At 42.1% G+C, this 23,094-nt stretch overlaps 1 long non-coding RNA gene across 2 annotated transcripts in view; it reads left to right on the top strand.

Moving 5' to 3' along the window:
- LOC147379202 (uncharacterized) overlaps window positions 1–23,094 on the top strand; it is a 54,672-nt gene that overhangs the window by 6,423 nt on the left and 25,155 nt on the right. Inside the window, exon 3 of one of the 2 annotated variants that reach the window (XR_015132502.1) lies at window positions 13,834–14,305. The exons of the other annotated variant lie outside the window; for it this stretch is intronic. This is a non-coding gene — a long non-coding RNA (uncharacterized LOC147379202). Of the gene's footprint in view, window positions 1–13,833; window positions 14,306–23,094 lie in introns of those variants that run through there. 2 annotated transcript variants of the gene reach the window in all.

Genomic DNA, 23,094 nt, shown 5'->3' with positions numbered 1-23,094 from the left:
AGTGTGGGAGTGGGTGGTTCCCCAGAGAAATACAGGGATGGGGTGGGGTTACCAGTACCATCGGAGGTAGATGGTAAGGAGCAAAAGTACAGATATTTACCACACCTGAACTGACCAAGACTTTTGAACTTCCAGACTTAAAGCCAGATTGAGAGAAGTAATATGATGCCAGTGTATTGTCATTTCTGGAACATAGTTTTCGTTCAGTGACAAGCCTGTCACAGAGTATCAGTGATTTATGGTCACTGAACTGTTACCTCAGCCCCTATGGTCTTTATAATTATTTGGTAATATCTCCCAGGGGAAACCAATAGAGGAAAAAACCGAATCTCACCCAGTCTAAATAATGTTGGAAATTTTAAGAGAGATTGTTTTGAAAACCTATTTATTATATGGGCTGAGAACCTATAAATTGCTCTCAGTGTTTTCCAGAGAAGTGTGAAGTGCCCTGAAGGCTGCCAACAAAATGTCAAGTCAGCCAGAGAAAGGTAGAGAAACCTTTGGAAAAGACGTTATTGTTTCCCATTAGCTTTCATTCCATCTGAATTTGAGCAGGTGACCTGAGGAAGGAAAGAGGAGAGAAGAAAGGCATGGAATGCTGAATAAGCCCTTTACCAATAGTTTCAAAGGGAGAGATGCCACCTTCATCATTATAATTCTAAGGGAAGCACTCATGGTTTCAAAGACATTGGAGTGTCTCTGTTTGCAGAACAGAACTTCACAGTGTGAAAAAGAGATCTCAGCACAAATTTTGGGTTGAGGGGCGGGACATCTTTTATAAGTAAACTCAAGCTAACCAAGTGATTTCCTCCAAAGCTCATCAGATTTCTAAGAAGACAAGCAAAATTATTAATCATGGCACATATTTTAGAGTGAACACAGAACAGAGAATTTGTTCCATAGTGATCTGATAGTGCTAGGGAGAGAGAACCAGGCTGCACAGACCAGAAAGCAGGGTAGCAGAGGAATGGATTCAGGAGTCTCCCTGAGAAACATCCATTCCACTAGAAGAAGAGTCTTCCAGCCACCAAGAGGAAGTGTTTGGGAAAATTCATTAAAGACAAAACCTTGGTAGTTCCTAGAGAATCATAGGCCCGTAAACTTAGAGGGGACTTGTCTCTTGTGGCCTTGGGTAGCAAAAACACTGGCTGGGTGGTTTTTGTTTTTCATTTTGTTTTTATAGATTAAATTAACATGATGTATTACTTTTTGGAAAAGTTTTATGTCAAAAGGCCAAAGGTCATTCCTATGGTCCTGAGGTTTTCTAAAGGACAAGTTTAGGGACTTAGGTGGCCAAGAAAAAAGTTAAAAGCAGAAGATGCTAATGGCCTTATCTGATCTAGAGCTGTAAGTCCTAAAGAACTAGTCAACTTTTATCTCTCCTTTCCCACTTCTCTCATGTCCCTACATGTAAAGGTCAGGGCACCTTGTGCCTGGAAAGGGCCTCACCTAGAAAAGGCCTGGGTGGTGACCTGAGAAGGGCAGTTCTACTCTCCATGTTAGAAATTTCTTTCCAGCTATTTTTGGGGTGGCTTCTTTTGAGAATACCTTTCCTCCCCTTTGGAGAGAGGTAAGACCCTAAAGTGAAAGAGGAGAGTGAAAAAGTTGGCTTAAAGCTCAACATTCAGAAAATGAAGATCATGGCATCTGGCCCCATCACTTCATGGGAAATAGATGGGGAAACAGTGGAAACAGTGTCAGACTTTATTTTTTTGGGCTCCAAAATCACTGCAGATGGTGACTGCAGCCATGAAATTAAAAGATGCTTACTCCTTGGAAGGAAAGTTATGACCAACCTAGATAGCCTATTGAAAAGCAGAGACATTACTTTGCCAACAAAGGTCCATCTAGTCAAGGCTATGGTTTTTCCAGTGGTCATGTATGGATGTGAGAATTGAACTTGAAGAAAGCTGAGCGCCGAAGAATTGATGCTTTTGTGCCGGGGACCAGCCCCGGCTGATCCAGGGTATTCGAAGGAGAGACGGCGTAGGCGAAGATCAGGAGACAATTGCTTAATTAAATGTTAATTAAGGATATAAAGAGTAATAGAATGAGGATAGCTCAGTAAAATTCAGTGAAGAAAAGAGGCTGAAATAAGGATAGCTCAGTGAGGGAATTCAGTGGAGAAAAGAGGCTGAATAATTCAGCCAGAAGGTAAGAGAAAGAACGACATGGTGAGACCAAGTTTAGGTGAACAAGGCCCGCACTTTATTTTCCAAAGTAGTTTTTATACCTTAAGTTATGCATAGAGGATAATGGGGGAAGGGGTAGAGTCAAGCAGCAAGCCAGGCTTTCTTCCTGCAAACTTATCATATGCAAAAGTTAGGTGATTTGCATCATCTTCTGGCCTGGAGGCCTGTTAACATTTTAAGACCTTTTCTTCAGAAAACTTATTTTTCTCTAAAGGTGATTGGTCAGGAGCCACCCTCCAAAAGCATTAGATAAAGTTGCATTCCTACAGCGCAAAGGTGTGGTGGGCTACAACAAGAAAAAGAATTAACTCAAGGGTCCCAGGTTACAAACATTAAAGCTACTATTTACACCAATTATATTAATCAATACACTGCCAGGGACACAGCAGGTAAGGGATATGGAAACTTAGCAGCAAACATTGGCCCAACAAGTGAAAATCCCTTCACCAATACAATTTCTAATCAATCTTTTAACTACTCAAAAGAATCTGTGTTTAGACAGTTTAGAACATCTCCTGCCTCTCACAGTTGGGAGGCTCTGAACAATCACATGAGGCCGGAAAAACCTATTCAGGCAGGCTAGAGGATTTCCAAAGGAGTTTGTAGGTTAAACACTGTCACACCCAGGAATTATTAACTGGAGCTGTAAGCTAACTTTTTTCAGAGAGGTAGTGGGGGACAGCCCCCTGTAAAGTCAGAGGTGTAGGTGAAAGCACAAAGCAGAAAGTAGGCAGACTCTGGTTTTGGGGGTAGATGGCTCGAGAATTTCCAGGGAGACTCCTGAGGCTTGATCCCGCCTTTGCGTATGCCAAGCCTCCTTCCTCATGACCTTTGCCAGAGGCGGAGCTCGCTCCCCGCACTTTTGAACTGTGGTGTTGGAGAAGACTCTTGAGAGTCCCTTGGACTGCAAGGAGATCCAACCAGTCCATTTTGAAGGAGATCAGCCCTGGGTGTTCTTTGGAAGGAATGATGCTAAAGCTGAAACTCTAGTACTTTGGCCACCTCATGTGAAGAGTTGACTCATTGGAAAAGACTTTGATGCTGGGAGGGATTGGGGGCAGGAGGAAAAGGGGATGACAGAGGATGTGATGGCTGGATGGCATCACTGACTTGATGGATGTGAGTTTGAATGAACTCCGGGAGTTGGTGATGGACAGGGAGGCCTGGCATGCTGCAATTCATGGGGTCTCAAAGAGTTGGACACGACTGAGCGACTGAACTGAACTGAACTGAAGACCCTAAGAGGAAGCATCTCAGATGGTTTCAGTTACAACTGCATCTTTCTTAGGTGACAGAAGTCCTCTCCATGGGTCAGCCTAGTTTACTGAATGAAATTTGGGGCCATAGTCTCATGATTACACATAACATGTCTCTATAGGAGGTTGGTCCTGGGAATATGACTCCTGGGATATATGTAGGCAGGAAGGGAAACTGAGACAGATGAATATGCAGAAATAGATCCTGAATATCTTGCACTCTCATTCAGACACATTCAGCCTCTTTCCATCATTCATAATTACCCTAAGTTGAATTTAAACCCAAGTCAGTCTGATGTCAAACTCATGCCCTTTTCTTTTGCTACTCAGGAGTAAGGCCTTGAAGTACAGGCAGAATTTAGAAAAGCAGAGGGATGGGGAAAGAAGATCCAGCAGAGGGCGGAGGAGCAAGAACAGGCAGAAGGATGAGAAGGCCCCGGGTGTGCTAAGGGTGAAAGGTGGAAGGCTGATTGAGGAGGACATCGGTGCTAGGACAGGAGGCCCATGGAGCAGCGGGAATGAAAAGTCATGGTGGAGAAAAGGTGACCAGGATGGGACTCTATCTTTAGGAAGCAGATGGATAGTCTGGAAGCTTTGAATAGACGGGGGATGTGATGGCAACAGAATGTCAGGGGCAGCGGCTTACTGACCACTGTGGTGGATGCCTTTACAGACAAGAAGCCTATCCCCTGGGCTCCATTTCCATTATTGCCTCAGAGAAGGCTGTGCTGTTGACTCTTTCTGCTGCCTTGGCGACCTGTAGGCCCATGCCTGAGGAGGCGCAGCTCCCAGCCTGCCCTCAGCACTGTCAGTCAGAGGAAGCTGAGAGTCCCAGGGCTCTTGGTGAATGTTCCAGAGTCCCCACAGTCAAGTTATAGCTAGATTTAGTTGAATCTTAAGTGTGGAAGAGATCTTGGAAATAGAAGAAAGGGTTTAGAAAGGAAAAAAAAAAAACAAACATTCTTTATTAGCTGCTGTTGCTGCTAAGTTGCTTCAGTCGTGTCTGACTCCATGCAACCCCATAGATGGCAGCCCACCAGGCTCCCCTGTGCCTGGGATTCTCTAGGCAAGAACATTGGAGTGGGTTGCCATTTCCTTCTCCAATGCATGAAAGTGAAAAGTGAAAGTGAAGTCACTCAGTCATGTCCGACTCTTAGTTACCCCATGGACTGCAGCCTACCAGGCCTCTCCGTCCACGGGATTTTCCAGGCAAGAGTACTGGAGTGGGGTGCCATTGCCTTGTCTACTGCAAATGTGCAAAGACAGTTCCTGGAGGTAAGATGGCATTCTGGATAAACAAATGGGGAAGATGGCTCCCAAGACATAAATTGCCTCCACCCCACTTCCTACTTATTTTGAGCACTTTGGGACTAGTGTGGCAAAGATACATTTGGTTTCCAAGTAATATGGAAAAAAAAAAAAAAAAGCCTGGCTTTAACAAATAGTGACTTGCATGACTGAAATGTCTAGAGGTAGAAAATTCTATTTTCAGGCTCAGGCTGACCAGGGTGCTGGCTGCATTTCTCCAGCATTTCTTCTGCTCTGCTGTGGATCAACTGCATTCCCAGACTGGCTTGCTTGAGTTCAGGCTGGCAGCAGCAGTTATAGGCTTCATATCCATACACCACTCCATCCAGAGCAAAAGAGCTGTTCTTTTCCAAATCATCCAAAGTCCTGAGTTGTATTTTAACTGAATCAGTTACTGTGGTGAAGAGGAGGGATAGATTTAGGACATTTGGGGCTGATATCAGGAATGAGGGGCTTCCCAGGTGACTCTAGGCGGCTTGCCAACACAGGAGATATAACAGACCCAGGTTGGATCCCTGGGTTGGGAAGATCCCCCAGAGGGCACAGCAACCCACTCCAATATTCTTGCCTGGAGAATCCCACAGACAGAGGAGCCTGACAGGCTATGGTTCATTGGATTGCAAAGAGTTGGACATGACTGATGTGACTTAGTGTGCACATGTGCACGCGCGCGCGCGCACACACACACACACACACACACCCCAGGAATAAGAGTGGTAGGTCAACCTTAGACCCTATGCCTACTAACACAATGGGATGGTGAGTGATAGATATTGTGGGTGGAGGGGGCAGCTAACAATGTCCTGTGCAAGGCTCGTCACTTTCTCATTAGGGTGGAGGATAAGTACATCCATTTTGTGGTGAATGTGTGGAAGAGATTACAAAAAAAAAACCATGTTTATACCAATACAGATCCAGGACCACAGGTGGAATGGGTATGCATTGCAATGGAAATGCCATGCAGTTCACAATGCCATCATTCTTTTTTGAAATTAATGAATTGCCTTATAAACATAGTGAAAGTAAAAGTGTTAGTCCCTCAGTCATGTCCAACTCTTTGCAACCCCATAGGCTGTAGCCCGCCAGGCTCCTCTGTCCCTGGAATTCTCCAGACAAGAATACTGGAGTGGGTAGCCATTCTCTTCTCCAGGGGATCTTTCTGACCCAAGGATCAAATCCAGGTCTCCTGCATTGCAAGCAGATTTTTTTTACCATCAGAACCAGCAGAATTCCTATTAAATACTTGGTCTAGATGTGCCATTTACAGATGAGCTGTTTGCTCAACATAAGTTATTACTTGAGTATATAATGGTATTTGCCAAGTCATTGAATACTTAAAGTGAGTAACAAAAATTTACTATGAAAATGAAGTGTCTAAATAAATAATATTTTCTTTTTTTCCCCACAAAAATATACCATTTGTAGCAAAAGCAATGATACAGAATTATCTGCTTTATGACACTTCCATACCCTTGTTACAGAGATAGATAAATTGATGGATAAGGTGAATTATCTTCCTTTACCATGTTTTTCCTAAAGATCTTGATAGACATAGGCTTCCGGTTGCTTCCCTATTGATGAGACACAGAAAAGTTGATGACAGCTGTTCACCCACCCAAGCTAGAGCACAGCATCTCTCTATGTAAAATTAATTTGAAAACTAGTATGTTTTCCTTGGGGCTTCCCTCATAGCTCAGTTAGTAAAGAATCCGCCTGTGATGCAAGGGACCCCGGTTCTATTCCTCAATTGGGAAGAACCACTGGAGAAGGGATAGACTACCCACTCCAGTATTTTTGGGCTTCCCTTGTGGCTCAGCTGGTAAAGAATCCGCCTGCAATACAGGAGACCTGGGTTCAATCCCTGGGTTGGGAAGATTCCCTGTAGAAGAGAAAGGCTACCCACTCCAATACTCTGGCCCGGAGAATTCCATGGACTATGCAGTCCATGGGCTCGCAAAGAGTCAGACACGACTGAGCGACTTTCACTTCACTTCATATTTTCTTTGGGCTTCCCAGGTGGCGCTAGTGGTAAAGAACCCATCTGCCAATTCAGGAGACATAAGAGATGCGGGTTCAATCCTGGGTCGGGAAGATACACTGGAGGAGGGCCTGGCAACCCACTCCAATATTCTTGCCTACAGAATTCCCTGGACAGAGGAGCCTGGAGGGCTACACTCAATGAGGTCAAAAAGAGTCAAACTCATGTGCACAATGTTTTATTTAGCACACACGTACACATGTTTTCCTTGCTCTCTCTGTCTTTAAGGGGATTTGATACAGGTAGAGAAAGTCATTGCAATAGGCCCAGCAGGTACAACAGAAGACCCACAGGTCCCTCAGTTCTTTAGGGGATGAAGAAACTCAAGGTGGATCTTTCCTGTTTTAGGTGTGGAGAGGCTTCCTTTACGTGCTCAAGGAAATCAAAATGAGAGGAGTTTGCAATGGTGTTGGATTTTTAAGCTCTTTTGGAATGTGCTGTTCCATAATGTTGGGATATAATCATCAACATCAGCAAAATAGCACCTCTGAAGAGACAGGACTAAGCCATGCACTGGGGACAGAACAGTGCAACAAATCACCTAGATGATAGAGTTTGACAGTTTGTAGCTTTAGGTCATCAAGGACATGGCTTTTTTCTTTCTCATCTGTGGAAGAGCTCCATAGAGCACCTGGGATCCCAAATCTGTCCCCTACTAGTCTGTCTCAGGAGCTGAAATTTCATTTAAAATAGCTTTTTTTTTGTCCTTGAGACCCATGTACTCAGACTTTGTTGATTACACCCTGCAGCTTAAGGCATATTATCATCCCCTGTTTGGTGCAAACTCTCTTTCATTTATTTTATCTCTGTTTTCCCCTTTTATCCCACAAGCCCACTTCATTTCCCTTATTCGGTAAGGAGTCTGTTCTAGAATATTTTATGTCCATCCATTCAATCCACCTTCCATGTGTTTATTCAGATAAGTCTGTTCTTAAAGATCTATAATGCAGTTTCTTTTTATTTATGTGATTGGATTGGTTCTGTGCTGTAGATCTCCTTTTGTTGTTTACTTTTTCCACTCAATATGTTGTTTAGACTTATCCATGTTGCTGTGTTAAAATCAAATCTATTCCTTTCTCCTCCTTTAGAACACTCTATCATAGGCAAATTCCACAATTATTTATCCAGAGGGACAACTGGTTGCTTTCTCCTCTTTGTTATCATAAAGAATATAGTGATAAAGCCTTTTGCATGTTTCTTCTTATACTTGGATTTATGTAAGAGTTTCTCCTAGATAAGCATCAAGATATGGGGTACTTCTTGTCACCCAGACCTTTAAGATTGTCCTCAAACACTACAACACCAGTTACTCTTCCCAGCTAGGCACTAGGTTGTAGCTGCTTAATTTATGTCAACAATTGGGTGTTTTATCACAGCAAGAACTCTTGTGTCCCACTGAGAGGGAGGCAACCAGAAGCTTGTGGCTATTGAGCTCACTGGGTAAAACATGGTGTTTTCTTTCTTTTTCTTTTCTTTATTTTTTCATCTGGCTGAGAGGGTACTCCATTGCAGCACTCATGGGCTTCTCTTGTCTTGGTCAGCGGTCTTCTCTAGGTATGCAGCACGGGCTCTAGAGCGCATGTGCAAGCTCAGTAGCTGTGGTGGGTGAGATTCTCTAGTTGCAGTGGGAGGGCTTAGTTGCCCTGTGGCTTGTGGGATCTTAGTTCCCTGACCAGAGATTGAACCTGTGTGCCTGCCTTGGGAAGTGGATCAGCAGGAAAATCCAATGTTTAACCACTGGACCACCAGGGAAGTCTAGTGTTTTCTTATTTTAATGTGCAATTCTCTGATTACCAGGGAGATTGAGAATTTCTTCATATACTCATCAGCAATTTGTGGTTCCCTTCTTGTGATTTTCCCACATCATTTGTCTATATTTGTTCTTAGGCTTCTTACCTTTTTATCACTGATATAGTAGGGAAAACAAGGGGGAAGGGTATATGCAAACTACCATGTGTTTAACCATTATCCTATAGACATGTGGTCATTTCCAGCTTAGGATAAAGCAGCGAGTTGGTTTATTTAAAATCTTTCAGTGTAATTCACATATTAGTAACAGACTAGCACAGGAAAAAAATATTTCTCTTAATAGACACAGAAAACATATTTGACAAAATTACAACAACACATGATGAAAACACTCAGAACATTAGAAATAAGGGTCTTCCCTGGTGGTCCAGTGGTTAAGAACCTGCCTTCCAATGCAGGGTATGTAGGTTTGATCCCTTGTTGGGGAACTAAGATCCCACATGCCACAGGGCAGCTAAGCCAGCACACTGCAACTAAAGAAAGCCCACATGCTACAAAGAAGAGCCAGCACAGCCAAAATAAAAAGAACAAAGAAAATTAGGAATAAATGGAATTTCCTAAACCTGATAGAGCACTTACAAAAAACCTACAGTTAACATCATACTCAGCGGTGAAAGATTGAATGATTTCCCCTAAGTTTGGGAAGCAAGGGAAGCATGACCCCTCTCTCCACATCTCTTTAACATTATACTGGAAGTCATAGCCAGTGCAGTAAGGCAAGAAAAAGAAGTAAGAAGAATTTAAATTGGGAAAGAAGAAGTAAAATTGTTTTTATTCAAGGATAACATTATTGTCTCCATAGAAAATCTTAATAAACCTATTAAAAAGCTATTAATCTAAAAAAATTTATAGGCTTGCAGGACAGAATGTCAATGCACAAAAGTAAATTGTATTTCTATATACTAGCTTTCCTAGTGGCTCAGATGGTAAAGAACCTGCCTGCAATGCAATAGACCTGGGTTTGATCCCTGGGATGTGAAGATACCCTGGAGAAGGGAATGGCAACCCACTCCAGCATTCTTGCCTGGAAGAATTCCATAGACAGAGGAGCCTGGTAGGCAAGAGTCCATAGGGTCATAAAGAGTCAGACAGGACTAAGCAACTAACACTTATACTAGCAACGAACACATCAGAATTAAAATTAAAAATGTTATTTAAAATAGTATTGAAAACACAACATTATTTAGGGAAAATATAGAACATGGGGGGAAAATTTTTAAATACACACAAAATCTGTATATACTGAATATATATTTAGTATACTGGAAAATTATTGCTGGGAAAAAATTTAGAAGACTTACGAGACTTCTAGTTTCTGGTTCTGCATGTAAGGAGCTTAGACATAATCGTTCCAGGGTTTCCCTGGTGATTCAGTAGTAGAGACTCCATCTGCCTGATGGAACATGAGTTCCATCCCTGGTCGAGAGGATGAAGCTCTTATGAAACTCTTATTTGCCACAGGGCGAATAAGCCTATGTACCACAACTACTGAAGCCCGCGTGCCCTAGAGCCTATGCTCCACAGGAGAAGCCACCGCCATGAGGAGCCTGCACACCGCAACTAGGGAGTAGCCCCTGCTCGCTGCAACTAGATACAAGCCCTTAACCAAGGCCTAGCACAGCCAAAAATAATAAACACAAAGTCATAAAAGTAAGTCACACTCTGTCTTAACAACAGGTAAAAACTGACCAGACTGAAGAACAGCTCTTCTTGAATCTGTAAAAGAGGAGAGGAGACAAGGAAAACTGCTGCCCCCAAGACTGAAGAGACAGGAATGCAGAGGGTCACGGCCACTGCAGCAGAGACTCAACTAATGGAAATTGCCAAGGGAACCAGTGCTTGGGAGTAGGAAAACCTGAACTGTAATTGACTAATTGCCAGAGGCTTCCTGTGGACAAATCTGAAAGTTAAAATCTCTAAAAGAATGTAGTCATAGGGTAATGTGAGATTTACCTCTAGGAGCTTGACTAGCTTCCCACAGAAAGTAGAGAAAATTCCCTTGTGCTTCCCAGAGGAGCAGGGGAAAGGAGTCATTTTGAAATCTGCAGATCACTTTGTTCTTCCTAACAAAGCTTGCATTCATGGGAAACTGGTTAATAAGAGCTTAACCTGCTGGGGTGTTTTCAGAGCCCAGCTGACTTAGGGAGAGAAAAACAAACAAATCAGGCTAGCTCTAGCCTATCCTGTCTCACCTAATGGAGGAGAAAAAAACGGAGAAACTCTTATGAAGTCCACAGACCAGGAACATTGTACAGTTGAACACTTCCCCTCCCCCACACCTTCCCACTACATCTCTAAGGGCCTATTTACTAGAGTTTCTTTCACCCTGTAAATCATGTGCAGCTGTCAGGGAAAAAAATCACAAAGCATACTTTTTGCATGCCTTTGCCTTTTTGGCAAAAAACACAATTTGAAGAGACAGAGCAAGCAGCAGAACCAGGCATGGCAGGGATGTTGGAATTATCAGACCAAGAATTTAAAACAAATATGATCAATAAGGTAAGAGTCCTATGGATAAAGTATACAGAATTAAAGAACAATGGGCAATGTATGCAGAGAGATGGAAATCTTTTTTTTTTTTGGCCACATGGCAAGCGAGATCTTCCCTGACCAGGGATTGAACCCACGCTCCTATATTCAATGGGAGCTCAGAATCTTCACCACTGGACCACCAGGGAAGTCCAGAGAGATGGAAATTGTAAGTTAGAACCAAAAATAAATGCTAGAGGTAAAACCCCCTGTAACAGAAACAAAGAATGACTTTGACTGGCTTATTAGTAGGCTGGACATGATTGAGGGAAGAATCTTTGAGCTAAAGGATGTAACAATAGAAGCTTTGAGAACTGAAAGGCAAAGAGAAAGACTGGAAAAAAAACAAAAACAAAAACAGAATATCCAAGGACTGTGGGGCAACTACAGAAGGATGAGCATCTGTGAAATGGGAATACATGAAGGAGAAAAAAGGAGGGAACCAAAGAGATATCTGAAACGATAATGACTAGACTTGCCCCAGATTAATGTCAGACACCAAACCACAGATCCAGGAAGCTCAGAGAACAAAATTATACACAGGCATATCATTTTCAAACTACAGAAAGTAAGAGAATAAATAAAACCCTGAAAGAAGCCAGAGGCAGGAAAATGTTATCTATAGAGGAAAAGACAAGGAATTACATCTAACTTCTCAGAAACCATGAAAGAAATAAGAGTGGGGAGAAATATTTATAGTACTGGAAGAAAACCCCATCAAACTAGAACGTTATACTCTGTGGAAGTAACCTTCACAAACGAAGGAGAAACGAAGACAAACAAAAATTCATTTCTCAAACAAATACAAATTAAGAGAAGTTGTGGCCAGTAGTAGTCTTACTTGTAAGAAGTTCTTTGGAGAAAAGGAACAACAAAAGTCAGTAACTTGGGTCTACAGAAAGGAAGGAAGCACACCGAAGAAGAAATACATGAAGATGAAATAAAAACTTAAGTTTTTCTTATTCTTAATTGATAGAATATATGACAGTTATATTTGAAATAACACCCACAATGTATTTGATTATGTATATATATGTATGTATTTGCTTATGTATATATGTATTAACTTATTTGTATATATATGCTTATATACACTTTAAAAAAACATAAGAAATGGAATAATATACTATATAAATTTGAAGACTTGATATTAAGAGGTCAGTTCTCCAGAAATTGATCTATAGATCCAAAGCAATTCCAACTGAGATCCTAGAAGGTTCTTTATAGCTTCTTTAAGAAGCAGATTCTATGATTTTTATTGAAATGCAAGGAACTTAGAATAGCCAAAGCCACTTTTATAGAGTAGAATAACAAGGGAGGCACAGAGTACTTACTTTCCAGACTTACTACATAAAGCTACAATAACCAGGGTAGTTTGGATTTGGCATAAAGATAGACATGTAACTCAATGAAATAGCATGAAGAGTCCAGAAATGGACCAATGTGTATATGGTCAATTGATTTTCAACAAAGGTGTGATGATAATTCAATGAAGGAAAGCCAGTCTTTTCAACAAATGGAGTGGAACCAATGAGGTAGTCATATGGAGAAACCAATGAACCTCTATCCTACTTTCATCCTATCTGTAAAAATTAACCTCTAACAGAACATATTATAATCTAAAAGCTAAAACCATCCCTTTTCCAGAAGTAAATATGGGAGAAAATGTTTATGACCATGTCTGAGATAAAGATTTCCTAGATAAAACAGAAAAAGCAGAAACTATGAAAGAAAAAATTTGATCAGTAGGACTTCATGAAAATTAAGGATTTGCCCTTTGGCAGCCCTGTTAAGAAAATAAAAATGCAAGTCTCAGGCTGGGAGAAAAACTTTGTCAGCCATGTATTGCGTAAAGGACTTGCATCCAGAATATATAAAGAACTCTTAAAACTTAGTTTTCAGAGTTCAAAGAACCCACTTTTTAAAAAAATGAACAAATATTTGATGACCCTTTACCAAAGAAGATAAAGAAATGGCAAATAAGCATATAAAAAGGTACTTATTATCATTTGTCAGAAAATAAATTCAAATTAAAACCTCAACGAAATATCACTACACACAATTTAGCATAGCTGGATTGAAAAGCTGGTATTAATAATACCAGCTAGAGAGGATGTAGAACTGAAACACACAAAGTATGGGAGAGGAAGATGGCATAGCCACTATGGAAAATAGTTTGGTGCTTTTGTACAAAGTTAAATACATATGTACCATAGACTCAGTGATTCCAATCCTAGATTTTTATCCTAGAGGAATTAAAGTATATTCCACATAAGTATCTGTACATAAAGTTTATAGCAACTTTATTCAAAATCGACAAAAACCAAGAACAGTGTAAATGTCCCTCAGCAGGTGAATGGACAAATGGTGATTCGTGCGTGCAATGGAATTCTGAAAGTGAAAGTGAAGTCGCTCAGTCGTGTCCGACTCTTTGCGACCCGTGGACTGTAGCCTACCAGGCTCCTCCCTCCGTGGGATTCTCCAGGCAAGAGTACTGGAGTGGGGTGCCATTTCCTTCTCCAGGGGATCTTCCCGACCCAGAGATAGAACCCAGGTCTCCCTCGTTCCAGGCAGACGCTTTAACCTCTGAGCCACCATGAAATTCTACTCAGTAATAAAAAGAAACAGTCTGATGATAGATGCAACAACACAGTTGACTCTTTTAAAATATTTATTTATCAATATTTTATTTATTTGACAGTGCCAGATCTTAGTTGCAACATGTGGGACCTTCCATCTTTGCTGTGGCAGGCAGAATCTTTAGTTGTGGCACGTGAACTCTTGGTTGCAGCCTGTGGGATCTGGTTCCCTGGTCAAATCTGAGCCCCCTGCATTAGGAATGTGGAGTCTTAGCCACTGGACTACCAGGGAAGGCCCCAAATCTTGAAAGCATTGCGCTAAACGAAAGAAGACTCCGAAGAACATATACCCTCTTCTTCCATTTCATGGCATTCTAGGAAGAGCGAAACTGTAGGGACAGGATGCAGACTGTGGTGGCCTGAAGCCAGGAGCTTTGGGGGGTGCCACAGGGAACTTTTGGGGATGATGAAAATGTTCTACATCTTCACTGTGGTGGTCGTTACAAGATAGTATACTTCTGTCCAAACTTCTCATACTTAAAACAGGTGACATGATCAAAGTTAGACTTTAATAAATCTGATTTTCCAAACTGCTGTGGCGTTTGCTGTGTTGTAATGTGTTCATATTGTTGGACAGTGGATCCAGAGTCAGAATGCTAAAGGGCTTGGGATAGGGTATAGGGGGAATACTTTGAAGAAAGGGAAGCAGCTTGGGCTGGGAAGGTGTCCACAGCTTTAGGGAAGCCTCTGACATCAGGCCCATCATTACCAAATGCAGTATGGCTTCTGTCTGAATAAGCTAATCATAGTAATAACTATCAGGCCTCCTAGGTGGTGCTAGTAGTAAAAAATCCACATGCCAATGCAGGAGACATAAGAGACACAGGTTTAATCCTTGGGTCAGGAAGATCCCCTGGAGTAGGAAATGGCAATCCACTCCAGTGTTCTCACCTGGAGAATCCCATGGACAAAGGAGCCTGGTGGGCTATGGTCCATAGGGTCATAAAGAATTGGACACAACTGAAGTGATTTAGCACACATGCATGCTGTGCAAACATTATACAATTTACTCCTCATATACATCATGTGGGATCTGTACCGTTAGCCTTATTTTTCTCAGGAAAAAAATGAAGCTCCTGATAGTTATAGACCTGTCAAGTCACCTGGACAGTGAGCTCTGACTGGAGTGAAGGCCGATTAGGAAAGCAGGACACCCTCTCTTTTTTCCTTTTAGTCTCATCCTGGCTTTGTTATTGTTTCAAGGACAGCAAACTCAAATGCCTTTAGGAGCCAGGTAGGTAGGTCATGTGGAAGAGGGGGGTGCCTGGGTGTCAGACTGCTTAAGGGGTGGAGCTGTGAGGAACATGCCCCATCTAAAGAGCCAGCAGCTTGTCAGCTCCGGCCAAGTTCTGCAAAGCGGGGGTGCCAGCTCATGTGGCCAGCTCTTGTTTTCCAGGAGAAGCACAAATCTGAATTTAAAAGTAATCTTTATAGTGAAATATTCTGAGTTCTAATTTATAGCTTGAAAATTAAGAACAATTTTGTATGTACCTAGCTAAACACATTATGGGTTAGATTGGGCCCCAAATTTTTCAAGATCTGTCCAATATAATTTTCTTTTAATCTAAGATTAAGAACCAAAAAAAGGAATTTTTTTTGCCATATGCTATATTCAAAGATCTGGAAGAGTGTATTGAATTTTTGGATGACATGCTACTTTAAACCATCTTGGCAGTTGCATTAGTCAGAATTTTCCAGAGAAGCAAGAACCAACATATATGAGAGATATGTATTTATTTTAAGGAATTAGTTCATGTGATTATGAAGACCCAGGAAAGAGCCAAAGTTGCAGTTCAAGTCTGACAAATTCCTGAAGAATTCCTGCTGCAGAATTCCTTCTTGTTCAGGGGAGGTCAGTCTTTTTTTTTTTCCATTTAGGCCTTCAACTGATTGTATGAGGCCCACCACTCTATGGAGGACATTGTATTTCACTCTAAGTTTACTGATTTAAGTGTTGCTGATGCTGCTACTGCTAAGTGGCTTCAGTCATGTCCGACTCTGTGCGACCCCATAGACGGCAGCCCACCAGGCTTCCCCGTCCCTGGGATTCTCCAGGCAAGAACACTGGAGTGGGTTGCCATTTCCTTCTCCAATGCATGAAAGTGAAAAGTGAAAGTGAAATCGCTCAGTCCTGTCTGACTCTTAGCGACCCCATGGACTGTAGCCTACCAGGCTCCTCCGTCCATGGGATTTTCCAGGCAAGAGTACTGGAGTGGGGTGCCATTGCCTTCTCCAGATTTAAGTGTTAATCTCATCCAAAAAAGAAAGAAAGAAACCCTACAGAAATATCCAGAATAATGTTTGGCCAAATATCTGTGTGCTGTGGCCCAGCCAAGTTGACACATAAAATTAACCATCCCAGTTGGTAATATGCATAATGGAGGGGCAGATTTGACAGGTAGGGCTGGGCTTCCATAAGGGCCTGGAGCAGGGACTGATCTGGGCTGTGATCAGCAGTCTTACATTTGGGATTGTATTCCATACCAGCTGTCTCTAGAATGTAACCAGAAACACATCCAGGAAACTAGAAAGCAGGGACAGCAGCCTGTTATCCAGACTCGGCAGACTTAATATAATAACTTTCAAGGAAAAGGTTGAAGTCAGAAGTTTGTTGCTGCTTGGAACAACTTTGTTAATCAGTATAGACCTCAGGGATAAAAACCAGGAGGTTGGAGATTGAAGGCTAGCCTTGTGAGTCAGTGAGTGAAGATTTTACCTGTTTGCAGGTCTGTTGATCGTATTTGGCCAATGGACAGAATACCTTGATTTGCATGTATTTTATAAGCCAAAGAATCATTTATTTGTGAAATCAAGCTTCAAATGGAAAAAACAGCTGCCTGCAGAGGCTGAGTGGAAGAGCCAAATGGGACCCAACCACTGGTGCTCAGAGTATGAGCTGTGTCCCCACATCCAGAGTACACACTGAGCTCTGCAAGGCTGGGGCAGGGGCCTGTGCTCAAGGGCTGGAGGTCCAGCTTCCAGCTGTGGTCAGTTAAGAAACTGATCCACCCCCAGTAGGGTGTGGGTGAAGAACATGAAGCAACCACTTGACCCTTGGCATCCTCATCTCCTAAATAAGAACATTTCCTGAGCTTGTCTACATTTTTGGCTACATACTCTTTGATGTTCTTTTTACACATTAATAATTTTGTAATATTGCTTACAGCCTAAATAAATGGTAATTCAGCGTTTCCTCTAGCATGGTGGATCCAAATTTGCTTTTTAATGTTGATTGTTTTAGAAATACTTCTTTTGGTTGAAGAATTTATTTTAGGACACGTCATGTAAATTTTTAGGGTTGTAACATTTGGAAACCTTCAAGGTTTTTTTTTCACATTGTCTCATCTAATGATATATTTGCTTAAATATTTGTGTAAGATATCATAAAATTGAATAGTTTCGCCCTTTATGTAATTTCTCCATTCTTTGAGGCATCTTTTTCTACCTTGTTTTAATATTTCTAGGAATTTTAACAAATCAAATTGATATGCCCTTAGAGGAATTGAGTAAGGTAGTGTTTTCCAACCTTTCTGGCACCAGGGACCAGTTTCACGGAGGTTAGTTTTTCCATGGACTGGGGCGGGAGGATGGTTTCATGATGATTCAAGCTTATTATGTTTATTGTGCACTTTATTTCTTTTATTATTACATCAATGCCACCTCAGATCATCAGGCATTAGATCTCGGAGGTTGGGGACCCCTGGACTAAAGCATCCCTGAAATGCTTAACACTAGGCAAAAGAGAAAAAATAATGAGAATTTAAAAATGCTTTAAAGGAGCCACACAGACTACATTGGGCTTACCAGGCGGGGTGGCGCTAGTGGTAAAGAATCCACCTGCCAGTGCAGGAAAGAGACACGAGTTCTATCCCTGGGTCAAGAAGATCCCCTGGAGTAGGAAATGGCAACCCACTCTAGTATTCTTGCTTGGGAAATCCCATGGACAGAGGAGCCTGGTGGGCTAGTCCATGGGGTCACAAAAGAGCAGGACATGAGTTAGCCACTAAACAACAATGATTTGAGCAGGTTTCTTTTATATTTCACCTCTTACTCTGTATTCAGATTGGAGGAGAGAAAGGGGGCTTCAAATTATGTCCTTACAGTGCTACATTGACCCAAGTTCCAGTCTCCTTTCTGTTTTAAATTATGGGATGTGAATACATGGTAGGTCAATGATCAAACTCACACAACTGATGGAAATAAAGTTCACTTGGTTTGAAGGATGTGGACTGGAGGGGAATGGTAGGGAGAGAGCCAGCTTGTCCAAACTTTGTGCATGTGTGAGGCACAGGTGAAGCTCAGAACAAGACATAAACACCCTGCACAAGATACATACCTACCTGGAAAGGACATACCTGTTAATTCAGCTCACTAACACTTAAGGGCAGAGTTTAAGCCCAGATATACTCTCCATGTGAACCTGAGCTCCAAAGTCAACTGCCAAAGCCAGAAGTTTTGTTACTTAAATCCTGAATTAGTTATGCTACGATGGTTGTGGAGAGTATCAATATTTCACATTATTTAATTTTCACTTTAATTACCTGGAATGTGACTTACTATTTGGAAATGACTCTTGAGAATACCTTGGAGAGCAAGGAGATCAAACCAGTCAATCCTAAAGGAAATCAACCCTGAATATTTACTGGAAGGACTGATGCTGAAGCTGATACCCTGGTATTTTGGCCACCTCATGTGAAGAGTCAATTCATTAGAAAAGACCCTAATGCTGGGAAAGATTGAAGGCAGGAGGAGAAGGGATCGACAGAGGATGAAATAGTTGGATGGCATCAATGACTCAAATGACCAGAACTTGAGCAAACTCTAAGAGGTAGTGAAGGACAGGGAAGCCTGGCACGCTGCAGTCCATGGGATTGCAGAGTCAGACAAGACTGACTGACTGAACAGCACAAGGGGTAGGATGTCAACCTTTTGATGCACAAATTCTTTGTTTCCCTGCCCAGTAGTTTTTTATGTCTACTCCACACGGCCTGGGATGGGGAGGGGGTTGTCAGGTGGAGGGAACTGGAGGGCTTTTTCTGTAACTTTCCTGTGGGAGGACATTTTTTTTTAATTAATTTTATCGAAGTGCAGTTGACTTACAGTTTGTGTTAATTTCTGTTGCACAGCAAAGTGATTCAGTTATGCATATGTATATTGTTTTTCCTATCCTTTGCCATAATGGTTTATCACAGGATATTGAATATAGTTCTCTGTGCTATATAGTAGGACTTTGTTGTTTTATCCCTTCTTTGTTTTAGTTTTGGCTGTGCCATGTAGCATGAAAAATTTTAGTTTCCCCACCAAGGATTTGAACCTGTGCCTCCTGCAATGGTAGCGCAGAGTCCTAATCCCTGGACTGCCAGAATTCCCTATCCACTCTATATACACTAGTTTGCATCTGTTAATCCCAAATTCCCAATTCATACCTCCCCCTCACTCCCATCACCAGAGGACATCTTTTGCAGCTTAAGTTATAACACAGCAAGCAAATAAGACTTCTAGTTTCCTGTGCACCTATTTGTTTATAACTGGCTTTTCTAGACTGGCTGGACCAGTTTTGGAGCAGAGGTGGGGTTGTTTCAAAGACTTTCTTTCAAAGCTTTGTTTTCAGAACTCATTTCCCCCTCTTACTCTCAAAGGGGGGAAAACTGATAGCTTGGTATAGTTTATTTACTAGCAGCTTTTCCAAGGGAATTGAATTTCGGCATTTCAAAGGCTTTGTTTTCAGGACTTTTTTCTTTCCAGTTTTTTTCCCTTAGAGATAAAAGTTAGATCTATACAGTTTACAAAAGAAGTTCTTCTACAGGGATTTGTGCGCAGGTTCTTTCAGGGTTGCCAGAAGTATTCATTGTCAAATTTCCCCCAGTTCCTAGTCTGCTGGGTTCAAGCAGAAAGGGGCTTCAGCCTGTGACTTTGGGGTGGGGGGCTGTAGCTGCCATCTTATTACCCCTCCTCACAGTCTGGTGTCCAGCTTTATAGCTGCTCAGCTTCTGGCTGCTGCCCAGGCCCCATCTCAGCCCCTGACAACATCCACCTTCATGTTCATGTCCATCCTGGCCTCTAGCCTGGTTTGGGATTGGCCAAGCACTACCTCAACCCCACGGCTCCTTGATGAGCTCCACAGCCTGCAGCGTCCGTGGCCCACCTTCTCATTTCATCAGCTGAGACTGCGTCTTTGAAGTCATCTCTGTGGGAGAAGTGAAAGGCAAAGGAGAAAGGGAAAGATACACCCATCTGAATGTAGAGTTCTAGATTATAGCAAGGAGAGATAAGAAAGCTGAACAATGCAAAGAAATAAAGGAAAACAATAGAACGGGAAAGACTAACAATCTCTTCAAGAAAATTAGAGACACCAAGGGAACATTTCATGTAAAGATGGGCATGATAAAGGACAGAAATGGTAAGGACCTAACAAAAGCAGAAGAGATTAAGAAAAGGTGACAAGAATACACAGAAGAACTATATAGAAAAAGTCTTAATGATCTGGTTAACCACAATCTGGTTAAACCAAATTTAACCACAATCTCGTCACTCACCTAGAGCCGGACATCTGGAGTGCAAAATCAACTAGGCCTTAGGAAGTGTTACTACGAACAAAGCTAGTGGAGGTGATGGAATTCCAGTTGGGCTATTTCAAATTCTAAAAGATTATGCTGTTAGAGTGTTGCACTCAATACGCCAGCAAATTTAGAAAACTCAGCAGTGGCCATAGGGTTGGAAAATGTCAGTTTTCATTCCAGTCCCAAAGAAGGGCAATGCCAAAGAATGTTCAAACTACTGCATAATTGCCCTCATTTCACATGATAAGAAGGTAATGCTCAAAATCTTTCAAGCTAAGCTTCAACAGTCCATGAACTGAGACTTCCAGATGTACAAACTGGATTTAGAAAAGGCAGAGGAACCAGAGATCAAATTGCCAACATCTGCTGGATCATGGAAAAAGCAAGGGAATTCCAGAAAAACATCTACTTCTGCTTTATTGACTATGCTAAAGCCTTTGACTGTGTGGATCACAACAAACTGTGGAAAATTCATCAAGACATGGGAATACCAGACCACCTTACCTGTCTCCTGAGAAACCTGTATTCAAGTCAACAGTTAGAACTGGACATGGAACAACAAACTTGTTCAAAACTGGGAAAGGGGTACATCAAGCCTGCATATTGTTATTCTGCTTATTTAACTTCTATGCAGAGTACATCATGTGAAATGATGGGCTGGATGAAGCACAAGCTGGAATCAAGATTACCGAGAGAAATATCAACAGCCTCAGATATGCAGATGATACCACTCTAATGACTGAAAGTGAAAAGGAACAATAGAGCCTCTTGATGAGGGTAAAAGAGGAAAGTGAAAAAGCTGGCTTAAAACTCAAAAAACTTAAAATTCAAAAAACCAAGATGATGGCATCTAGTCCTACTACTTCATGACAAATAGAAGCAGAAAAAGTAGAAGCAGGGATAGATTTTATTTTCTTGGGCTCCCAAATCACTGCAGATGGTGACTGCAGTCATTAAATTAAAAGACACCTGCTCCTTGGAAGGAAAGCCATGAAAAACCTAGATGGTGTATTAAAAAGCAGAGACATCACTTTGCCAACAAAGGTCTATGTATTCAAAGCTAAGATTTTTCCAATAGTCATGTACAGATGTGAGAGTTGGATCATAAAGAAGGCTATGCATTGAAGAATGATGCTTTTGAACTATGGGGTTGGGGAAGACTCTTGAGAGTCCCTTGAACTGCAAGGAGATCAAACCAGTCAATCCTAAAGGAAATCAACCCTGAATATTCATTAGAAGGACTGATGGTTGGAGCTGAAGCTCCAATACTTTGGCTACCTGATGTGAACAGCCAACTCATTGGAAAAGACCCTGATGCTGGGAAAGATTGAAGGCAGGAGGAGAAGGTGACAACAGAGGATGAGATGATTGGATGGCATCATCAACTCAATGGACATGAGTTTGAGGAAACTCCGGGAGATAGTGAAGGACAGGGAAGCCTGGTGTGCTGGAGTCCATGGCATTGCAAAAAGCTGGACACCACTGAGTGACTGAAGAACAACCACCACCACTTGGGTGTCTAATGCTTTCTGATGAGTTGACCTATAACTAGAAGCTCTAAAATTCTATCTCCTGCAGCTACACACTGTCTTTCAGCCTTCACATACCCCTTCCCCACTTTTAACGAGCTATTTTTGTGCGCAGCCTCCTAGCTGCTGCCTGCGAGAGGAATGGTTGTGCTCATGTAAATGATGACCCTCACTCAGATGCTGGGAAAAACAAATCAATGGTTTACTTCACTTAGAGGTTGTAGGTGCAGCGCGTAGGAAGTGGCCTGTCAAGGCCCATGCAAACATGAGAGGGTTTTTTTCATAACCGGAAGCCTGCCATGCTGAGCAAAGGTTGAGGAAATATAGATCATGGGCCCATTCAACTTTCCACCACTTCTTATACCTGACTGGACTACAGCCACAGGTGTTTGTCTACATATTCTGTCTCTACTTTCATGTCAAAGTCAGGGAGTTGTAACAGAGATCGCATGACATACAGATTCCAAAGTATTTACTATCTGATCTTTTCATCAAAAGTGTGCCAATCCCTTGTCTTCAGTCTGTTGAGGAGAGGAAACTTGAGGCTTCCAGCAAGGCCCGGAGAGATTCAGGAAGGCTTCCTGATGGCTGTCCAGCATCCTTTAAAATATCTATTCTGGGTGTGTGAGATATGAGTGATGCTTAGCCAGGTACTAAAGTAAACGTAAGTGCCTGTGACTTTGCCTGCATATGAGAGCCTGAGGGAGGCTCCTAGTTGGCTTGTGCCTATTGTTCCCCTCCAAGGGATGCTATGCTCCTAAGAAAGGACAGAACCAAAGATGATATTCTAGTAATATTAGAAACAAAAAATGTTATAATTATTTGCATCTTTGTGAAGGTTTTAGGATGTTATTTACTTGATGACACCTCACTAGACATAATGAGGCCGTAACCCTTTGACCACCCATTTGTACGTGGTCAAACCACCTACAAACCCACCTACCACCATCTCAACCCATTTGTAAGGAGTTCAAACCCCCTTGGTAGCCCCAAGGTCAAGGAGCACAGGAGAGCTGTGGGCTGCCACATCCCGGGACAATCCACAAAATAACCATACTGGCAGAGTAAGTGGTGCCTTCCTTGTTGAGTTTCTGCCCATTTATCCCTGGCCCTGGGTAGAACAGCTGAGGCCACAAGGTGCACAAAACATGTGGTTTATTTATACTCATTGACTGTACCTGCAGAACCATCACCAGGGGCACTGTACCTGAGAAGTTCTGAAGTATTCAGATTC

Source organism: Bos grunniens, chromosome 1 (assembly GCF_055505025.1).
Source record: "Bos grunniens cultivar Pamir isolate PY7600 chromosome 1, Bosgru_T2T1.0, whole genome shotgun sequence".
Taxonomy (NCBI): domain Eukaryota; kingdom Metazoa; phylum Chordata; class Mammalia; order Artiodactyla; family Bovidae; genus Bos; species Bos grunniens.
Note: the sequence above shows the minus strand (reverse complement) of the source record. Positions and strands in the feature narration are given on the sequence as shown.